This window comes from Ambystoma mexicanum, chromosome 5p, assembly GCF_040938575.1.
Source record: "Ambystoma mexicanum isolate Mex_15411 chromosome 5p, UKY_AmexF1_1, whole genome shotgun sequence".
NCBI classification, from domain to species: domain Eukaryota; kingdom Metazoa; phylum Chordata; class Amphibia; order Caudata; family Ambystomatidae; genus Ambystoma; species Ambystoma mexicanum.
The window spans coordinates 1,142,722,142-1,142,741,363 of NC_090930.1; positions in this window are offsets into that span (position 1 = coordinate 1,142,722,142).

Consider the following 19,222-nt stretch of genomic DNA (forward strand, 5'->3'; position numbering starts at 1 on the left):
AACGCTGAATAAAGTTATCACTGACAGACTGACACTCAGGATTTGTAAACAGGGATGCTCAGGCAACAATTTCAGCAGCAAAATGTCAATATTTGTGAAGATCTCTTTTATAAGGTAGAGAAGGTGACTCATAAAAGTCACTAGGGTCCTTTAAGGCAGACCAAGGGGACAGTTGACTTCAAATACCTTTAATTATTGTTTTTCAGGGCTCATCAGAGTTGTGTCAGGTGTATAGGCACCGAGCCGGGAGTTTGGGTGTTTTTGGCGTTGTGCCAGAGTCAAGTGAAGGAGTGGTGCTGCTGGGTTCCAATGATGGAGTGCTGTTCAAAAACAGCATGGGCTTGCAGGTTAAAGATGCTTGGGATTGCAGGCGGTGTCAGGTTGGGGGCCGTGAAAGACTCATTGACCTCTGGTGCGGAGAGAAAAGTGGGCTCAGCAGGCACAACACAATGTTGGGGTACCACAGCACTGTCAGCTTGGGGCTTCAAAAAGGTGGTAACCAGACAGGTAGTGTCTGTTTCAGAATGCTAGAAGACTCGGTGGAGTTCATATACAGAGAGGCTGGGTCCTCAGTGTCTGCATCACGTGAATCTCAAGGAGGTAGAGGCATTTGAGGTCTAAGATGGCTCCAGTGGTTCCCTTGCAGCAGCTTGGATAGTGTTGAAGTAGCCGAAATAGATGCTGAGGAGGTTCAGAGATGCAGAGAGAGACAGGGGGTCACATCCTTTATTCTGTAATTACAAGGTGAATCCTTTTCATTGCCTTTCCCAGCCAGACAGCTTTGAAGGGGGTACTTGCAGGGGTCTGTTTGTGTCCAGTGGCAGGGACTTGGGTACTTTTACCTTTGTTATAGGAAAGATTTCGTAATTGTAGGTAATTTTCCTTCCATGTGGCAACCCCTAAACCTTTTGCTGTTGTTTTTCACCTTGTTCTTGACTTTGCCAGAGAAGTGCAGCCTTCTGCCGCACTCCTCTGGGCTTTCGCTCCTTTCTTATGGGGAAACTGACATGCCCTTAAGACAGTCAGTACCGGGGAACGCTGTTTCCCGTAGTTTCTTTTATCATGTTGCGGCTTTCGTGCAACATGACACAAGAGGGCACTGTAAACTGAGTTACAGCTCTCTTGGGTCTCTAGCCTTCTACAGGCCCTAGATACTCGTTTAGGATTGTATCGGATCGGTGCAAGTGATTCAGGGACGGGAATGGTGGCAGCGATCGTTTCTTGTGTTTTGAGCTCCTTTTGGCGTTCTAAGCGCGTTTCTCGCGCTTAACCCAAAATGGTGGCCTGGCTCCCAAAATGGCCAGACCACGAGGCTCCTTTGTCCTGTCCGCTGACCGTCTTGCTCCCTTCACCTTCCCCAGGTCGAGCCGACCCGGGGCCTTCCTTATTTGGGCATGTACTTTCCCGCGAAACACGGATGCTTCCGCGGGCTTCTACATGTCTTGTGTGTGCCTCCAGGATGTGGGCTGGGATGTCTGGGGCCAATACACATCCTGGGTGCCAGAGAGTCTAGGGTGGTTTGAACGCCTGGGACCACCGTGGTCCGTGATTGGTCCACGAATGGTGTGAGTGTTGATGAGCGGATCTCCCATTGGGTCCCCTCCGTTTTGGCGTGAAGGGAACCGTGGATAAGAGGGGGCTGGAAACACCACTACCATGTCGATCTCCTGAGTTCTCACGAACGAAGGAATACAGGAGCCAAGTATCCTGCAACCAAGAGGCTGGACCGAGGAATCGCTGGTGACCCGCTGAAGGACTTCTCCTCTGCACTGCTGTCACCTTGTGAAACCCTTTTCACCTTTGATCGAACCAGAAGGCCTGTACTGGTACTTCGACCCTTGGAATAGCGGGAACAGCTATTCTCGGCATCTTCACCATCTCCTGCCAGTAAGCCTTCGGAAGCGTCTCTGGGCCATCCAGCTGACTGACCAGTTTACACGGGAGTCTTGCTCTGTAACCGCCGCCAGGTTGTGTAGTATTTCGAGTCCTTGTCACTCTCACACGCTTCGTACACTTGGCGTTCCCAGGTCTGAAGTGAGTAGTGTACATTTGGCTCAGATACACACGGCCGCTCCGTTGCCCTGCTGTGGTAACAAACTGTGCGGGTTTCTTCGATTGGGACGTCTTTTTACTCAACACGACGACGAGGCGTTCCCTGCTCTTCTGAACCTGCCAGCTGCTGAAACTGACGCGGAGAAGCCTGGGTCTGCTTGCATCGGGGACCGGTGAGTAGCATAGCTAGGATCTGGTCGCCCTCCTGCAGGAGCCCATTGCTTTTCCCCGCTGTGTCAAACAGCACCCTTTTCCGTACTCGCGCTCTGCTTCTGCCCACTGTGGAGGCTGCGCTTGAGTCGCGGAACTTGTTCTTCTTCTTTTGTGCACTAAACTGAACTGCCTGATTTCCCTCGAAGAGCTTCTCCTTTTGCCCATTGGCACCAGTGCGTGCAGGTACTTTTGAGCACAAGGCTCCACTCTTCGCAGGGCTCGGACTTCCATCTAGTTAGGTGCCTCTGAAGGCGAACTGGGTCTAAGCATTATTTCGCACTGCCTGTCTTCCTTCCCTTTTAGGTAGACTACCCATTTCGTGCATATAACGCTTGAGACTTGTTGTATTTGTATATATATTGTGTTGATATGGTATGTGTTGGTTTACTATCGTTATATTGTGATTTTCTCGCTACGGTCATTGTTTTAAAGGCCTTGGAATAAATGTGTATATATTTTTAATATAACAACTGTTTGGAGTAGTTTGTAGGTGATCTTGCTTTGTGTGCTCATTGCGGGCTTTCAGTCACCCTCACCCCTCTTGAGTCCTAGTCTTGACCGCCGCGATCGCTACCTTGATTGGTCTGGCTCGTCCAGAGGTTACCCTGTTCCAAGTAATTAGGTTGGCCTTCTGAACTTCTGCGCCACCAGGACAGAGTTCAGAAATCCGTCTTAACAAATTGGTGTACAGCGGTGGGATACGACTGAAGGTATCCAGTGTTGCGCACAAACTAAGGCATTTCAGGTTATTCCAACCAGGACACGTAGTGAATTGTTGTAGTATAACTTTAAAAAGGCCATAGTCCTATCTAACAGTATGGAAACAAATACCTTGTTAACTTTAAATGCTTCCAAATCAGAAACATTGAAAAAGATGTGTGCGGAGAGAGGTGTTTCCTCTCAAGGCACGAAATTGGAAATGATCCAAGAATCGTGGCGTGGCAAGAAGCGCAGCTTGACGCTATAACTTCTGAGGACAGTGCGGAAGGTGGTGGGGCTGCTCTCACTGGTAGAACCGACGGTTCTGCCGCTGCACTGATCCATCGCGACCACGAGGACAGGGAGGATGAGATGTCTAATGTTTCCTCTGCCAGTGCTGATGGGGAGGCTATGCTTGAATTCAAGAAGCAAGAGCTGCGGTTTAGGCAGCAGGAGCTTGAATTCAGCATAGCCAAACTAAAAATCGAACAGGCAGAAAAACAAAAAGACAGGGATCACCAGTTGGAACTGGCCAAGCTTCAGTTTGCAAATGGGTCCAAGGGTCCTGGACATGGGTCTGGGGCCTCCTCTCATCCACGATTTCCGAAAGATCTGCTCAGTGTGTATGAAGAAAGAAATGACATTATGGACTGGCTGAATGCGTTTGAGTATGCATGCGAAGTTCAACAAGTTGACAATGCTGATAAGATTGCCTGGTTACTCAGCAGACTGCCCCATTCTGGCTGTAGTGCCATTAAGGAAATGTCGAAGGCTGAGTGAGCTGATTTCGCAATGTTAAAGCAAACTCTCATTTTAAAGTTTGGGAAGACTCCGGCCCAATATTTGAAACGTTTCAGAGAGCATAAGAAAAAGGAAGGTGGTACTTGGGTATCTTATGTCACTGAGTCCTTGAAAAACATAACTGGCTGGGTCGAAGGTTATAAGGTTTCTACCTTCGAAGGCATGATAAATCTTTTCATGCTGGAACACATTTTTGCATCTTCTTCCCCGGAGCTTAAGCAGCATTTGGCCGATTCGAAGGAGATAGATCCTAAGAAGCTAGCCATTGCAGCCGACTTATGGGTGTCACATTGAGTGTCCCATAAGGACAAAACTCATCCTAGTAAGCAGGAGGAAGGGAAAAAGTCCAAAGATATGGAGGGTGGAGAATCTGATAAATCTTCTTCTCATAAGGGCCACAAAAAGAAAAATAAGGGTAAGACACAAGAGAACTCACAGGGTAGTGGAGGTCAGCCTCCGAAACAGAACTCTGGTTACAATAAGCCCCCCTATGTAAACAGACCCAATGGATCTTGTTTTGCTTGTAGAGCAACTGACCACGTGAAGGGGGATCCCCGGTGTAAGGTTAGACCTTTGGGGGTCCACTCCGCTAATTTGGCCTTCTCCTCCTACGAGGAAGAAGAAATTACAGGAGCATCCTTCTCCTCAGACTCATTTCCCAGCGGGATAGAGGCTGAGGTAGTTTTAGTGTCCCTGGGTTCCTGGGAGCCTAAAGTCGCAGAGGCTTATGCTAGGATTCCGGATAATACCAAGCACTACTTTAAAGACAGTGTGCTGATCAATGGAGTAAATACTCCAGCTCTTAGGGATAGTGGGTGCTGCAGTCGCACTGTAGTGGATTCTACCTTGGTAGACTCAGAGGAAGTTGCCAGAGCTACTCTGATGCCCACTAAGTTGGCTGACGGCCCACTCTGTATGTTCCCAGTAATACCTGTAAATCTTACTTTAAATCGTACAGCAGTCAGGATTCCAGTGAGCATTCAGAGAAACGTCCCGGGAAAGGTCTTGTTAGGTAATGATCTCAGAGCTTTAGGGCTCGTAGGAGACACTGCCGAAAGACCCTGCACACGGTCTCAAGCATGGGCAGCATTGGCCAAGACCAATACGCCGCCCCAGCCGAAGGGGAAACCCAAGGCGAAAGGAGTCGACAAGTCAAGACGAGGGAAAGAGAATATTCCCCCGAGCTCGCCTACCACTGCGGTGGAGGAAGTTGGTCAATCGCCCGGGCCTGACGAGGAGGTGGCGATGCCTGAAATATTTGACCCCAACGATCATCCTGAACTAAAAGACTTGTTAGTTGAAGGATGTCCTGATATGCACGAATTCAGTAAAGGCCAACGTGAGTGCCCATCTCTGGAAGGCCTAAGGAGACAGGCCTGCTCCCAGCTTGAGGGTGAACCTCCTGGGACGCATAGGATTTATTGGGAAGGTGGACTCCTGTATAGTGAGCCCACAGAGTCTACAGAAGGAGACCATAGGAGGTTGGTGGTTCCCCTTGCTTTTAGGCCCTTCCTCCTGCAGTTGGCGCATGAAGTTCCCCTTGCTGGTCACCTTGGTATGAAGAGGACCAAGCAAAGGTTATCCATGCACTTCTACTGGCCCAAGATGGGGGTGCAAGTAGAAAGTCACTTCAGGAGTTGTGCCTCCTGCCAGTTGTCTGGTAAGGTTGGCGTGACAATCCAAGCTCCGTTGGTATCGCTCCCAGTTGTGGGGGTACCATTTGAAAGGGTAGGGATCAACATCGTTGGTCCCCTTGACCCGCAAACATCCTCGGGCAATAGGTTTATCCTGGTGCTGGTCGACCATGCAACCAGATATCCTGAGGCCATCCCATTGAAAACTGTTACTGCTAAGTCAGTTGCAAAAGCTTTACTTGGCATATTTACTAGGGTTGGCTTCCCTAAAGAAGTTGTGTCAGATCGTGGCAGCAACTTTATGTCGAAGTATATGCAGGCTATGTGGAAAGAATGTGGGGTCACCTACAAGTTCTCTTCTGCATACCACCCCCAGACCAATGGTCTGGTTGAATGTTTCAACAGAATGTTAAAAAGCATGATTGGGGCTCTGGAGGAACCTCAGAGAAGAAAATGGGATCTTCTTTTACCATGCTTACTGTTTGCCTACCGAGAGGTACCACAGGAGGGTGTTGGCTTCAGCCCCTTCGAACTTCTGTTCGGTCATCCCATACGGGGACCCTTAGCCATCGTCAAAGAGGGATGGGAGATGCCCACTCCCCCTGTTACTACCAAAGTAGTTGATTATGTGCTAGGGCTCAGAAAACGGATGGTACTTCTGATGGGCTTGGCTAGTGATAAATTGAAGGCAGGACAAGCGCTGGTGAAACATTGGTACGACCAGAAAGCTTCCCTCATCAACTTTACACCTGGTCAACAAGTCCTGATCATGAATCCCATAAGGCCTCGAGCTTTACAGGACAAATGGTCAGGCCCTTACACAGTGGTGGAGCCCCTGGGTGAGGTTAACTATTTAGTGGACCTTGGAAGGCCTGGACAGGCTCCAAAAGTGTTTCACGTGAATAGGCTGAAGGCTTTCGTCCCAAGAGTTGAAATCGCAGCACTGCTACTGGCTTCAGATGTTGAGGAAGAGGAGTCTGAACCTCTCCCCGACCTGTTCCAAAGCGGTCCTTCAGATAGCTCCTTTGAGGGTGTCCGAGTGGCCCCTCACCTGACTTCTGATCAGCAGGCTGAGGTGAAAAGTTTGCTTAGGCAGTTTTCCCCCTGTTTTCACAGTCGCCTGGTTTGACACCTTGGTGCAAACATAACATTGACACAGGAGACAGTGTACCTACCAAAAGTAGGGGATACAGGATGTCAGACAAAGTACGGTCTTATATTAAGATCAAGGCAGACTATGGCACCATAGCTGCCCCTCTGACTGCCCTCACAACTCCGAAGAAACCCAAGAAGGTAACTTGGACCGACGAGTGTGAGAAGGCCTTCAATGGCTTAAAAGACTCCTTGTGCCAGGCCCCTGTCCTCAGGGCCCCTGATTATCAAAGACCTTTTATCGTGCAGACGGACGCCTCTGACACTGGGATAGGAGCTGTACTATCACAAGTAGATGAGAAGGGTAAGGAACACCCTATTGGTTTTATTAGCCGCCAGCTTAAGGACAGAGAGCTCAGATGGTCCACGGTAGAGAAAGAATGTTTCTCTGTTGTGTGGGCCCTAAGGAAGCTGAGGCCCTACCTCTATGGGACCCACTTCACTGTGCAAACTGACCATAAGCCCTTAAAGTGGCTAATGAACATGAAGGGGGAGAATCCAAAGTTGCTTAGGTGGTCCATAAGTCTACAAGGCTTCGACTTCACTATTGAGCATAGGCCAGGTGTCCAACATAGCAATGCTGATGGGTTGTCCAGAATGTTTAACTGACCTGAACAAGAGACTCATCCAGGGGTGGATTAGTTCCCCCTGTCCATAGTCTGGGAGGGGCGAGTGTTAGGAAAGATTTCGTAATTGTAGGTAATTTTCCTTCCATGTGGCAACCCCTAAACTTTTTGCTGTTGTTTTTCACCTTGTTCTTGACTTTGCCAGAGAAGTGCAGCCTTCTGCCGCACTCCTCTGGGCTTTTGCTCCTTTCTTATGGGGAAACTGACATGCTCTTAAGACAGTCAGTACCGGGGAACGCTGTTTCCTGTAGTTTCTTTTATCATGTTGCGGCTTTCGTGCAACATGACACAAGAGGGCACTGTAAACTAAGTTACAGCTCTCTTGGGTCTCTAGCCTTCTACAGGCCCTAGATACTCGTTTAGGATTGTATCTGATCGGTGCAAGTGATTCAGGGACGGGAATGGTGGCAGCGATCGTTTCTTGTGTTTTGAGCTCCTTTTGGCGTTCTAAGCGCGTTTCTCGCGCTTAACCCAAAATGGTGGCCTGGCTCCCAAAATGGCCAGACCACGAGGCTCCTTTGTCCTGTCCGCTGACCGTCTTGCTCCCTTCACCTTCCCCAGGTCGAGCCAACCCGGGGCCTTCCTTATTTGGGCATGTACTTTCCCGCGAAACATGGATGCTTTCGCGGGCTTCTACATGTCTTGTGTGTGCCTCCAGGATGTGGGCTGGGATGTCTGGTCCCAATACACATCCTGGGTGCCAGAGAGTCTAGGGTGGTGTGAACGCCTGGCACCACCGTGGTCCGTGATTGGTCCACGAATGGTGTGAGTGTTGATGAGCGGATCTCCCATTGGGTCCCCTCCGTTTTGGCGCGAAGGGAACCGTGGATAAGAGGGGGCTGGAAACACCACTACCATGTCGATCTCCTGAGTTCTCACGAACAAAGGAATACAGGAGCCAAGTATCCTGCAACCAAGAGGCTGGACCGAGGAATCGCTGGTGACCCGCTGAAGGACTTCTCCTCTGCACTGCTGTCGCCTTGTGAAACCCTTTTCACCTTTGATCGAACCAGAAGGCCTGTACTGGTACTTCGACCCTTGGAATAGCGGGAACAGCTATTCTCGGCATCTTCACCATCTCCTGCCAGTAAGCCTTCGGAAGCGTCTCTGGGCCATCCAGCTGACTGACCAGCTTACACGGGAGTCTTGCTCTGTAACCGCCGCCAGGTTGTGTAGTATTTCGAGTCCTTGTCACTCTCACACGCTTCGTACACTTGGCGTTCCCAGGTCTGAAGTGAGTAGTGTACATTTGGCTCAGATACACACGGCCGCTCCGTTGCCCTGCTGTGGTAACAAACTGTGCGGATTTCTTCGATTGGGATGTCTTTTTACTCAACATGACGACGAGGCGTTCCCTGCTCTTCTGAACCTGCCAGCTGCTGAAACTGACGCGGAGAAGCCTGGGTCTGCTTGCATCGGGGACCGGTGAGTAGCATAGCTAGGATCTGGTCGCCCTCCTGCAGGAGCCCATTGCTTTTCCCCGCTGTGTCAAACAGCACCCTTTTCCGTACTCGCGCTCTGCTTCTGCCCACTGTGGAGGCTGCGCTTCAGTCGCGGAACTTGTTCTTCTTTTGTGCACTAAACTGAACTGCCTGATTTCCCTCAAAGAGCTTCTCCTTTTGCCCGTTGGCACCAGCGCGTGCAGGTACTTTTGAGCACAAGGCTCCACTCTTCGCAGGGCTCGGACTTCCATCTAGTTAGGTGCCTCTGAAGGCAAACTGGGTCTAAGCATTATTTCGCACTGCCTGTCTTCCTTCCCTTTTAGGTAGACTACCCATTTCGTGCATATAACGCTTGAGACTTGTTGTATTTGTATATATATTGTGTTGATCTGTATGTGTTGGTTTACTATCGTTATATTGTGATTTTCTCGCTATGGTCATTGTTTTAAAGGCCTTGGAATAAATGTGTATATATTTTTAATATAACAACTGTTTGGAGTAGTTTGTAAGTGATCTTGCTTTGTGTGCTCATTGCGGGCTTTCAGTCACCCTCACCCCTCTTGAGACCTAGTCTTGACCGCCGCGATCGCTACCTTGATTGGTCTGGCTCGTCCAGAGGTTACCCTGTTCCAAGTAATTAGGTTGGCCTTCTGAACTTCTGCGCCACCAGGACAGAGTTCAGAAATCCGTCTTAACAGTTGGGGTACCACAGCACTGTCAGCTTGGGGCTTCAAAAAGGTGGTAACCAGACAGGTAGTGTCTGTTTCAGAATGCTAGAAGACTCGATGGAGTTCATATACAGAGAGGCTGGGTCCTCAGTGTCTGCATCACGTGAATCTCAAGGATGTAGAGGCATTTGAGGTCTAAGATGGCTCCAGTGGTTCCCTTGCAGCAGCTTGGATAGTGTTGAAGTAGCCGAAATAGATGCTGAGGAGGTTCAGAGATGCAGAGAGAGACAGGGGGTCACATCCTTTATTCTGTAATTACAAGGTGAATCCTTTTCATTGCTTTTCCCAGCCAGACAGCTTTGAAGGGGGTACTTGCAGGGGTCTGTTTGTGTCCAGTGGCAGGGACTTGGGTACTTTTACCTTTGTTATAGTAGGCCTTGTCCCCACAGCAGTTTCACCCCAAATGTTCCCTTTAGATGGGTAGGGAAAAGGACTTTCCTTTTCCTTCGGAGCACCTGACCTTCATTTATCTGGAAAAGGATTTTAGAGTAGACTGTTTTACCTATCAAATTTGAGTGAAAGATTAAATCAACTCGACAGATCTTTCATAGATTCATTTATAGATATTGCTAAGATACATCCCTAGTGTAATGCCACTTAATGTCATAAGTCCCACTCACAGATTCTGGGAATATATCAGCATATATCAGGAATCAAAATGTAATTTTATTCAAATGAAATCAAATGAAAGACGGTCCTCTAACTTTATGCTAAGGAAGTCACCACAAAAAACGTTGGTACATTTGTAACTTATTTACAGAAATAAGAATTGGTATGCCTCTGCTAATCTCAAAAATAATCCTTCCACACTTTAATGAACACATTATATCAATTAATTAGATTTCTGACTCTAATTGTAATAGGTCACGTTAATTTTTTTTTTTTTTTAAACTTTATTTAACAATCGTGGTGGTACACTTACTACACAACATAACATACCATAGCATTTCACATTACGTTTCTCCAATATCGGAACTTGGTTACAGTGGAACGATTTTACACACTTGGCACAGTAACAGTTCCCCCGGGGCTGTTTCCAGCCGACCCCAATTCACACAAGTATACCCTGAATGGGCCCCATATGTCCTTGGGTTTGCATGTACCTGGCAAGGACATTATGTAATGTTCTTCACATTCGTTGACATAGGCCAGCTCTTTAAGGAAGTGGTTTGCACTCGGGGCGTTCGTGCTTTTCCATTGTTGCAATATACATTTTTTGGCCACTGCGCACGCAACGTTGAATAATCGCCGGGCCACTACTGAGATCTTACCAATGTCACCAAATATATATTTCTGAGGAGCTAGGTCCGCTGGAATCTGTGTAATATCTTCTAGGATGGATGCCACTTCACCCCAGAACTTGTATATGAGTGGGCACCTCCAATACATGTGGAATGAGTCGGCCTGTTCGTCTCCACATTTCAGGCACCTGCTCGATCCATCTCGTATAAATTTCGCTACCTTCTGAGGGGTATAATGTAACTTATTTAACACCTTAAATTGGATTTGGCGGAGACCCGCGTTGATGGAGACTCCTTTTGTCAGAGCACAATATTTCTCCCATTTCTCGTTCGGGATCGTGATCCCCAGGTCAGATTCCCATGTCAGTCTGATCCTGTTTGTTGTGGGTGTGTTTGCCTGCATAACTGCATATAGCCCCGAGACACTAACTCCCCCTTGGGCAGTCAACACATCCAGGCATGGATGGGTAGGTGGTTCCTCCGGGAACAGAGGCCATCTAGCTTTAAAAGATAGTCGCATGCGATGGTATTGCAATATTTTCAGCGGATCTCTTCCCATCCCTACTTTAAATTCCTCTAAAGTTATGAACTTGCCATTAGGGTATATGTCCCGGAGTTTAAACTCACCATCTGGGTCCCAGTTTGTGCGGATACCCGGATCGTAGGACGGTGCTATACCGGGAAAGTTCCAGAAGGGTGCTTCCGGGCAGTAAGGGGCTACTATTCCAAGCCTGCCGAAGAGTCTAGACCACGCGTGTACTGTAACGCTAACCGGGTGGAATGGGCAGTCATCCTTATGTTTTTTATTAAAGATTATGGACCTTATATCGGTAGGGAGAGCGGCGTGCTTTTCGATAACAACATGTGGGGAGGTGTCCAGGTCGTCGTACCAGTATTTGATAAATTGGGCCTGTGCTACAAGGTAATATAATTCGAAATCCGGGGCAGCTATTCCCCCCTTGTCATAAGGTTCCACCATCTTTTCCCATTTCATCCTGGCCGTGTTCCCTCCCCAGACAAATTCCACCGCCAGTGATCGGAGGGTTGCAAAAAACTGTGCCCCCGGCCACAGCGGAATGTTGGTGAATATGTATAGCAATTTCGGGAGTATTACCATTTTTAGTATGGCCACTCGACCAACGAGAGAAATGGGGAGCCGTGTCCACAACTTAAGTTTAGCAGATATGTTGTCTAATAGCTGATCATGGTTGTCAGCATAAAGAGAGGCTGCTCCAGTGGACACCACTATTCCCAGATATCTCAGCTTGGCGGGGGACCATTGCAAACCATATGTGTTGGTTGGGCATCTCGTGGCGGGGGTTAAGGGGAATATCTCGGATTTAGACCTGTTGGTTCTGTAGCCCGAGTACTCGGCAAACTCATGTATTGTCTCTATCGCAGGGCCTAAATGTACATCTGGTTCTCTAATATATAACAGTGTGTCGTCTGCATATAAGGATATGGATTGAGTCAGACCTGCCATTTTTATGCCCCTCTGCCCCTGATGCTCCCTGATTGCTGCTGCAACCGGTTCCATCGTGAGGGCGAACAATATAGGGGAAAATGGACATCCCTGTCGCGTGCCCCTGCCCAGCTTAAACCAGTCAGACAGCACGCGGTTGGTTAGCACTCTGGCGCCCGGGTCCGAGTATAACAGCCCAACACATCTTAGAAAGTAGGGACCTATACCAAATTTATTTAGCACCCTGAACAGGTAAAGCCATGACACCGTGTCAAACGCCTTTTCAGCGTCTAGTGAGACTGCCACTGCCTGGGCCTCCGGTTTTATCTGGGCCATTATACCGAACAGCCTCCTAAGGTTGAGGGCCGTCGATCTGGTAGGGATGAAGCCGCACTGATCAGGGTGTATCAACGTGGGCATGTGTGGGAGAAGTCTAGTGGCCAGGATTTTAGCAAAAATTTTTGCATCACAATTAAGTAAAGAAAGGGGGCGGTAAGAGGACATCTCACTGGATGGTCGCCTGGGTTTCAGCAATACTGTGATTATGGCTTCTCTCATTGATGGCGGGAGAGTACCCACCTCCACAGCCTCCTCCCACACCGACAGCAACACCGGGGTTAGTTCCTCACTAAGCTCCTTGTAGAATTCTGCACCAAGCCCGTCCGAGCCCGGCGCCTTCCCGTTGGCCAAAGATTTTATCGCATCGGCGATTTCCTCAGTGGTCAAGGGTTGGTCCATTGCCAGCTTGTATTCGGAGGGTAGCGACGGGAGGGTGATGCCACGGAGGTATGCCTCCACCTCCTCGGGCGTTTTCGAGTCATGATTAGAGTATAGATTAGAGTAGAACCGGGTGAATTCCCTATTTATCCCCTCCTCACTGGTGACCACTGAACCGTCCTCCAACAGTATGCTGGAAATCGGTGTGTGTTGCCTCTCAGCTTTCAACAAGTTGGCTAGAGTGCGTCCCGCTCTGTTGCCCTCACCATATCTGCGTGCTCTGCTGGGGGTTGACATGTACAATAATTCTCTGTTAGCCAGTTTGTTGAATTCTAGCAGATTACGATTGATGTCCGAAAGGGTTTCTCTATCGTGTTTTTTAGTGTATCTAGCCTCCAGGTTCGTCAGGCGTTTCTCCACTTCCTCGAGCTCTATCCGAACCGCCTTCAACATACCCGAGGACTTAGAAAGCAGTATACCTCTCACCCAAGCCTTAAAGGCCTCCCATAGAGTGTGGCAGCTATTCACTGAACCCCTGTTGGTGTCGAGGAAATGCCCCACCTCTATATGTAAAGACTCCACTACCTCTGGGTCGCTGAGGATATTTGGTGGCATCCTCCATCTTCTGGCGGGGGGTGTTATGTTTTCTAGCGTGATTGTCATCATAACAGGGGAGTGGTCTGAAAAAGTACGGGGAAGTATTTCGCAGCTGTCTAACTGGTGTATGAGGCTTAGAGAAACCAGCCAATAATCTATCCTGGACTCTGAATCATGTACCGACGAATAAAATGTGTATTGTCTCCTACATGGATGCAGTGTTCTCCAGGAGTCAACCAGTGCCATTTGTGACAAGATCTGCGACAGCATCTCTGCCGCTCTGGAGGGTGTCCGGCGTTTTGTGCTGGAGCGATCCAGCGTGGTGTCAAGGATGGTGTTGAAGTCTCCCCCCCACAAAATGTGTTCATTACCCGTGCATCCTATTTCAAGTGCCACAGTTACATAGAAGTCGGGATCGTCCAGATTTGGCCCATACGTGTTCACCAGCACCACCTCCTTTCCCGCTATACTCCCCCATACTATGACAAAACGACCCAACATGTCCACTTTACTTTTCCCACATCGAAACCCAACCGAGGGATGTATGAGGGTTAGGACCCCTCTCGCCTGTGTGGAGTATTCCGTATAGTATCGGTTATGACCCCAGTTCTTCAAGAAGGCCGTGTTAACTTTGCGAAGTGCATGAGTTTCTTGCAGCATGATCACTTGTGGGCAGTGTCTAGTAATATAGGCTCCCAACTTTCTTGATTTAGCTAGATTGTTCAGGCCCCTAACGTTCCAAGTAAGTAGTCTCAACTTCAATCTCTTATCTTTTACTCCGTTACATGCCATCTCTGTGTGTTAGACTCATCATATTCATTCCGATCGTCCCAGAACGGATGTCCTGTGTAGCGTTGTGTCCACCACTTTTAACTTGAAACACCCTCCCAACTGAGCTCCCCCAACTCCCCAAGCTCCTTACATGAGTCCCGTATATCCCAACATAAATGGTTTTATCCCACCCTGTTGGATCCCTCCCCACATCATCCACCCCAACTTGACGATGTTGCCCAATAACATTCGGGACTTCCCCGATGGGCATACCCCTGAAATAACCTTGGAACTTTCCTGAGGGTAGCTGCCGTCGCTGTCCGACCACCCTGTCGGGGGCTCACGGCCCGGTCCTACCTTAAGTTTATGTCCAGGCCATTCTTTGTGTTGAGACATGTTTCCCGGCGGCATAGTACGACAGTGCAGGCCTTTCAGTCTGCCGCTTCCAGTCCCTCTGCCCCTGGCTGGTTTCCGGCGTTTTTATCGTGTGTTCTGTCCCTGGGAGGGAGAGGGATAGAGGCCTCCACGTATGCCATGGCTTCTTTGGGGTTTTCGAAGAAATGGGCCCTACCTCCATGTTGAATTCTGATCTTCGCGGGAAAAATCAGGGCATAGGGCACATTCCGCATCCGGAGTTGTCTTTTTACCGGCTCATAGGATCTGCGTTGAGCCTGCACTCCAGCGGAGAAGTCAGGGTAAATGTGGATCCTGTCATGCTCGAAGTGTAACGTGCCTTTCTCCCTGGAGAGCCGGAGGATTGCGTCTCTGTCTCGATAGTTGAGGATGCGTGCTATAATGGTACGCGGTGGTGCTCCGGGCTTCGGCGGTGGCGCCAGGATGCGGTGGGCCCTTTCGACCAGAAAATGTTCCGAGAGAGAGTCAGAACCAAGGATAGTTTTCAAAAGGTGTTCCACCTGCCGCTCCATGTCCCCTTTGCCGAAGGTCTCCGCTACTCCGACGATTCGTATGTTGTTCCTGCGGGATCTGGATTCCAAATCGTCGCACTTACTCTGGGTTCTCCGCAGTTCAGATTGGAGTAGGGCTATATCTCGGCCATGTTGGGATATCGTATCTTCGCTTGCACTGATTCTGTTTTCTGTATCCGTTATTCGCGCACTCTCCTTCTCTACTCTGGCCTTCAAGGATCCAATCGTTGCCACTATGTCATCCAGCTTGACATTGACGGCCATGAACCCGTTCTGGACCATCGTCGCCAGGCGTTCCAAGGGGTCCTCTTCCTGCCTGTCCGGGGGGTGCTGCGACCCACCAGACACCCCGCATGCTTGAGAATTAGCGAAGGAGTCCATTGGGCCCACCTTTTTGCCTCCTGCCCCCTTCCTTTCAGTGCGGCCCATATAGGATGGTGAGCGACCCTAAAGTGGGTTATGTCCTCCCTTGGAGGCCAGTTGCACTACGAGTTGTTTTCTGCGACGCGTGGCTACTTCCGTGTATTTTGGGCCACGTAATGTGCCTGTAGAGGATGAGGGAGGCGATGGGGGCCCGTACTCACTTACGTCGCCGGAACGGCGGTATTATCGGCCGCGCTCCTCACGACTCCGGAAGAGGCCGCTAGGCAGAAGGTCCGGGTCTCGTGCCGCTGTGCTCACCAGCACTCCAACGGCGTGCCCCCAGTCGTGCCCCCCTCCTCCCTTGAGCACCGATCAGCAAAACCGGGCCGTCGTTGGTTCTTCCAGGAGGTTCCACGCCTCTCTTCCCTCTCCGCCGTGCCCCTCCCCCACTGCGGCCTGTCCCTCCTGCGGCCTCTAGTGGTTCTGCCGCGGAGCCGTCGGCCGGCGACGCCGCCTCTTCCCAGCCGGTGCTTCTTTCGATTCAGGATTTCTCGGCCGAACAGCTGCGATTTTGTCCAATTTTTGGAGGGTGTCTGCAGGAGATCTCTCGCCACTGGAAACTTCAACTTCTTCGTGTGTAGAACGGTTCAGGAAGGATATTTATTCAAAGGATTTTCTGGCCGAGCCGGAGCTCTCCCTTCAGGCGGCCATTTGCTTTGCGCGCAAGCCACGCCCCCCTAGGTCACGTTAATTTACAAACAGCACAATCTAAGTCCATAATTGCAATGCCACTTATCGGCTAGTGTATTCAACTAATTCACATAGCAAATTAAAACACTCTCCAACATTAAGAGCAAGTGTAGCTATATATGCATATATAAACAACATGAATCTAAAACCTATTTGTAATGAATTCTACCTATGTGTAGATCTGGGGCTGTGGGTTTCTATTATATGCATGGAAGTTTAATACAAACTGTGATGATTTGTAGATGAGATTTTAATATCCTCCCCCTACTGTGCGATGTTATGAATGTGGAGTTGATGTAATGTACTTTGCCATGATTTTCTATGGAAATGGAAGTGGCACAACTAAACTTCCTTCCATACTCATATACATCTTTGTAAATATCTATGGTTTTCACAGGTAAGAAATTATCAATAACTCATGATGATGTGGAAATGTGTATCATTCCACAAATCAGTTTCCATACTACGCATGTGAAAACCCACAGGCCTTCATTTAATTAGCTTTGGATTTACAAAGACCTGCCTTTATCTGCACAGAAATGCATTTTTTTGCCATGTAAAACACATCTGGCTTGGGTTTGTATGCAGTGAGACAGCAAAGTGCAGTTCCTAATTTAAATGCTGAAGCATTCCATTTGGAATGAGCTGCCCCTAGTGGAAGTCCCTCCCAGTTCACCCACTCCTAGGACTTAGCAGGGAAATGTTCTAGAGGGCCTACGAATAAGTGAATTGTGGAATCTTCAGACTCGCGTTTGAAGAAGTCTTTAAGGCACAGAACCAGCAAGGACCATCAGGTGTTTCCTGATCTGGTTTCTCTCTCTATCGTAGGAATGCAGGTCTTCTTCACCTAAATCTGCTTCAGTCCTCCTAATTGATAAAACACATTTTATAATATAAAAGATCAAGCCTCTTCCAAGAGATCTGCTCTTCTGCAGCCTTCAATTCCTGAGCTCTTCCTTTCATTCCTGGGTGTTCCTGCTTAAATCATGGGAACTATTCACACACTATGTGATTGAAATCTCTCCCTTTTTGGTTGGTCAATTCTTTCCATTGGCTTGCTTAAGAGGCAGACACTCCCAGAGAACACACCAATTACTTTTAAAGGATTGTGATATTTTCCAACACCTGAGAGGGTGGGGGCTTTACACTCTGAACATGTCATGAACCATCGGACGCGTCCTTTCTGGACTTCCTGGTCCCTGACCCATAGGGGCTTGCACTCAGCAGTACTCCCAACATGGCCGCCGAACGCGGAATACTGTTTAGCAGTTTCCGCGCTGTACTCATTACGTTCTATAATGCAGACACGCCCCTGCGGCCCTGCGCGTCTCAACGCTTCCGCTTGCCGTGGCTAGACGTGTGCTGCTGTAGTTCGCTTGTGTTTTTCCTTTGATTCCTGGTTCCCGGTTCCCCTAAATTCCTCCTCCTTCATTCCCCCTCCTTTTTGTCCTCCTTGCATCCCGGATCTCCGTGCACTCGTCTTCCGTGTGCACTCTTTGCTGTTTTCCTGGATTTCCTCGGACTTCCCAGACTCTACGAAAGAAGACACCATCGAAGAACTCCAACAAACAACAAAGACAGGTGAGAAGGGGGGAAACCTGTGACAGATTGAGACGCCGACAAATTAATACAGATACGGACATGGAGGCTGCAGTTCAAGACCTCATGCGCGGCATGCAAGAGTTAACCACAGAAGTTCAGAATCTCAAAGCTGAGAATGCCGCATTAAAACAACTAGTCCTGTCATGTGATTCCGCGACCAAGGAAAGTGTATTGCTGGGCGGAGTAGTGGATAAATATGATGGCTCCTCAAAGAACCTTCGTGGCTTCCTTGATTCGTGTTTAGTGCACTTTACCTTTAAGCCCTACTACTTTTCCACCCCCAGGGCAAAGGTGGGCTTTATGATTTCGCATCTCTCTGGGAATGCATTAACCTGGGCTACGCCCTTAGTTAATTCTGGAGATGCCCTCCTGGATGATTATGATGGGTTCGTACGGGCTCTAAAGACCATGTTTGACTGACCAGAACAGGTTTACAGTGCCCAAGAATGTCTATTGGATTTCCAACAAGGGTCCCAGGATATGCTTACATATGTAACACGGTTTAAGCAACTGGCCAAGGAAGCAGATTGGTCCCCGGAGACCTGTTTTACCCTATTCCGGAGAGGACTAAACGAAGAAATAAAAGACGAGCTAGCCAGGGTAGCTCGCCAAGGTTCCTTTCAGGCCCTTATGGACCTCTCTTTACAAGTAGACTTTCGAATCCAGGAAAGGAAGGCGGAAAAGAAGAAAACAAAGATGCCTTACAAAAAGACCTCTATAGAATCTCCCTCTAAACCCCAGCCCACTCCTGCTCGACCGCAGACCCTGAACCCATGCAACTGGGGGCCTTCCGCGGACCCATATCCCCGCAAGAAAGATGGATTCACACCGGGCTGTGTATGTACTGTGCCTCAGATAAACATCTTGTGAGAGAATGTCCTTTGGCCCCTCCACGGCATTTGGAAAAAGCCAGCTCCCGATCCTAGATGGAGCACAGCTTCGGGAGAGAGATGTTTGCTCCACATCTATTCCATCCTTGAACTCTCCTGGACAAAGCAACCTTGTGATCTTGCAGGCCTTTCTATCGCCGTCCAAGAAAGAAACTTACCCCATTCTGGCATTAGTGGATTGTGGAGCCATGGGGATTTTTATAGATCAGGATTGGGTCACTACCCACCGTATTCCATGTGAAACTCGAGACATTATGCAACCTGTAGAGGCCATCGATGGATGACCTCTCTATCAGGACCAATCACCCTGCAAACCAAAGAGATCCAGCTCTCGATAAACCATCATCAAGAGATTATCAAGTTTGACATCATAAAGTCTGCCCATTATCCAATGGTACTGGGTATACCCTGGTTACAGACGCACAGCCCATACATCAACTGGGCAGCAGGATCCTTGTTTCTTGGCTCCGAATATTGCATGTCTCACTGCCTATCCCTGGATTCCTCGTCAAGATCCTCTGAAGGTACGCTGACAGACCAGCAAGGCCCACTCACA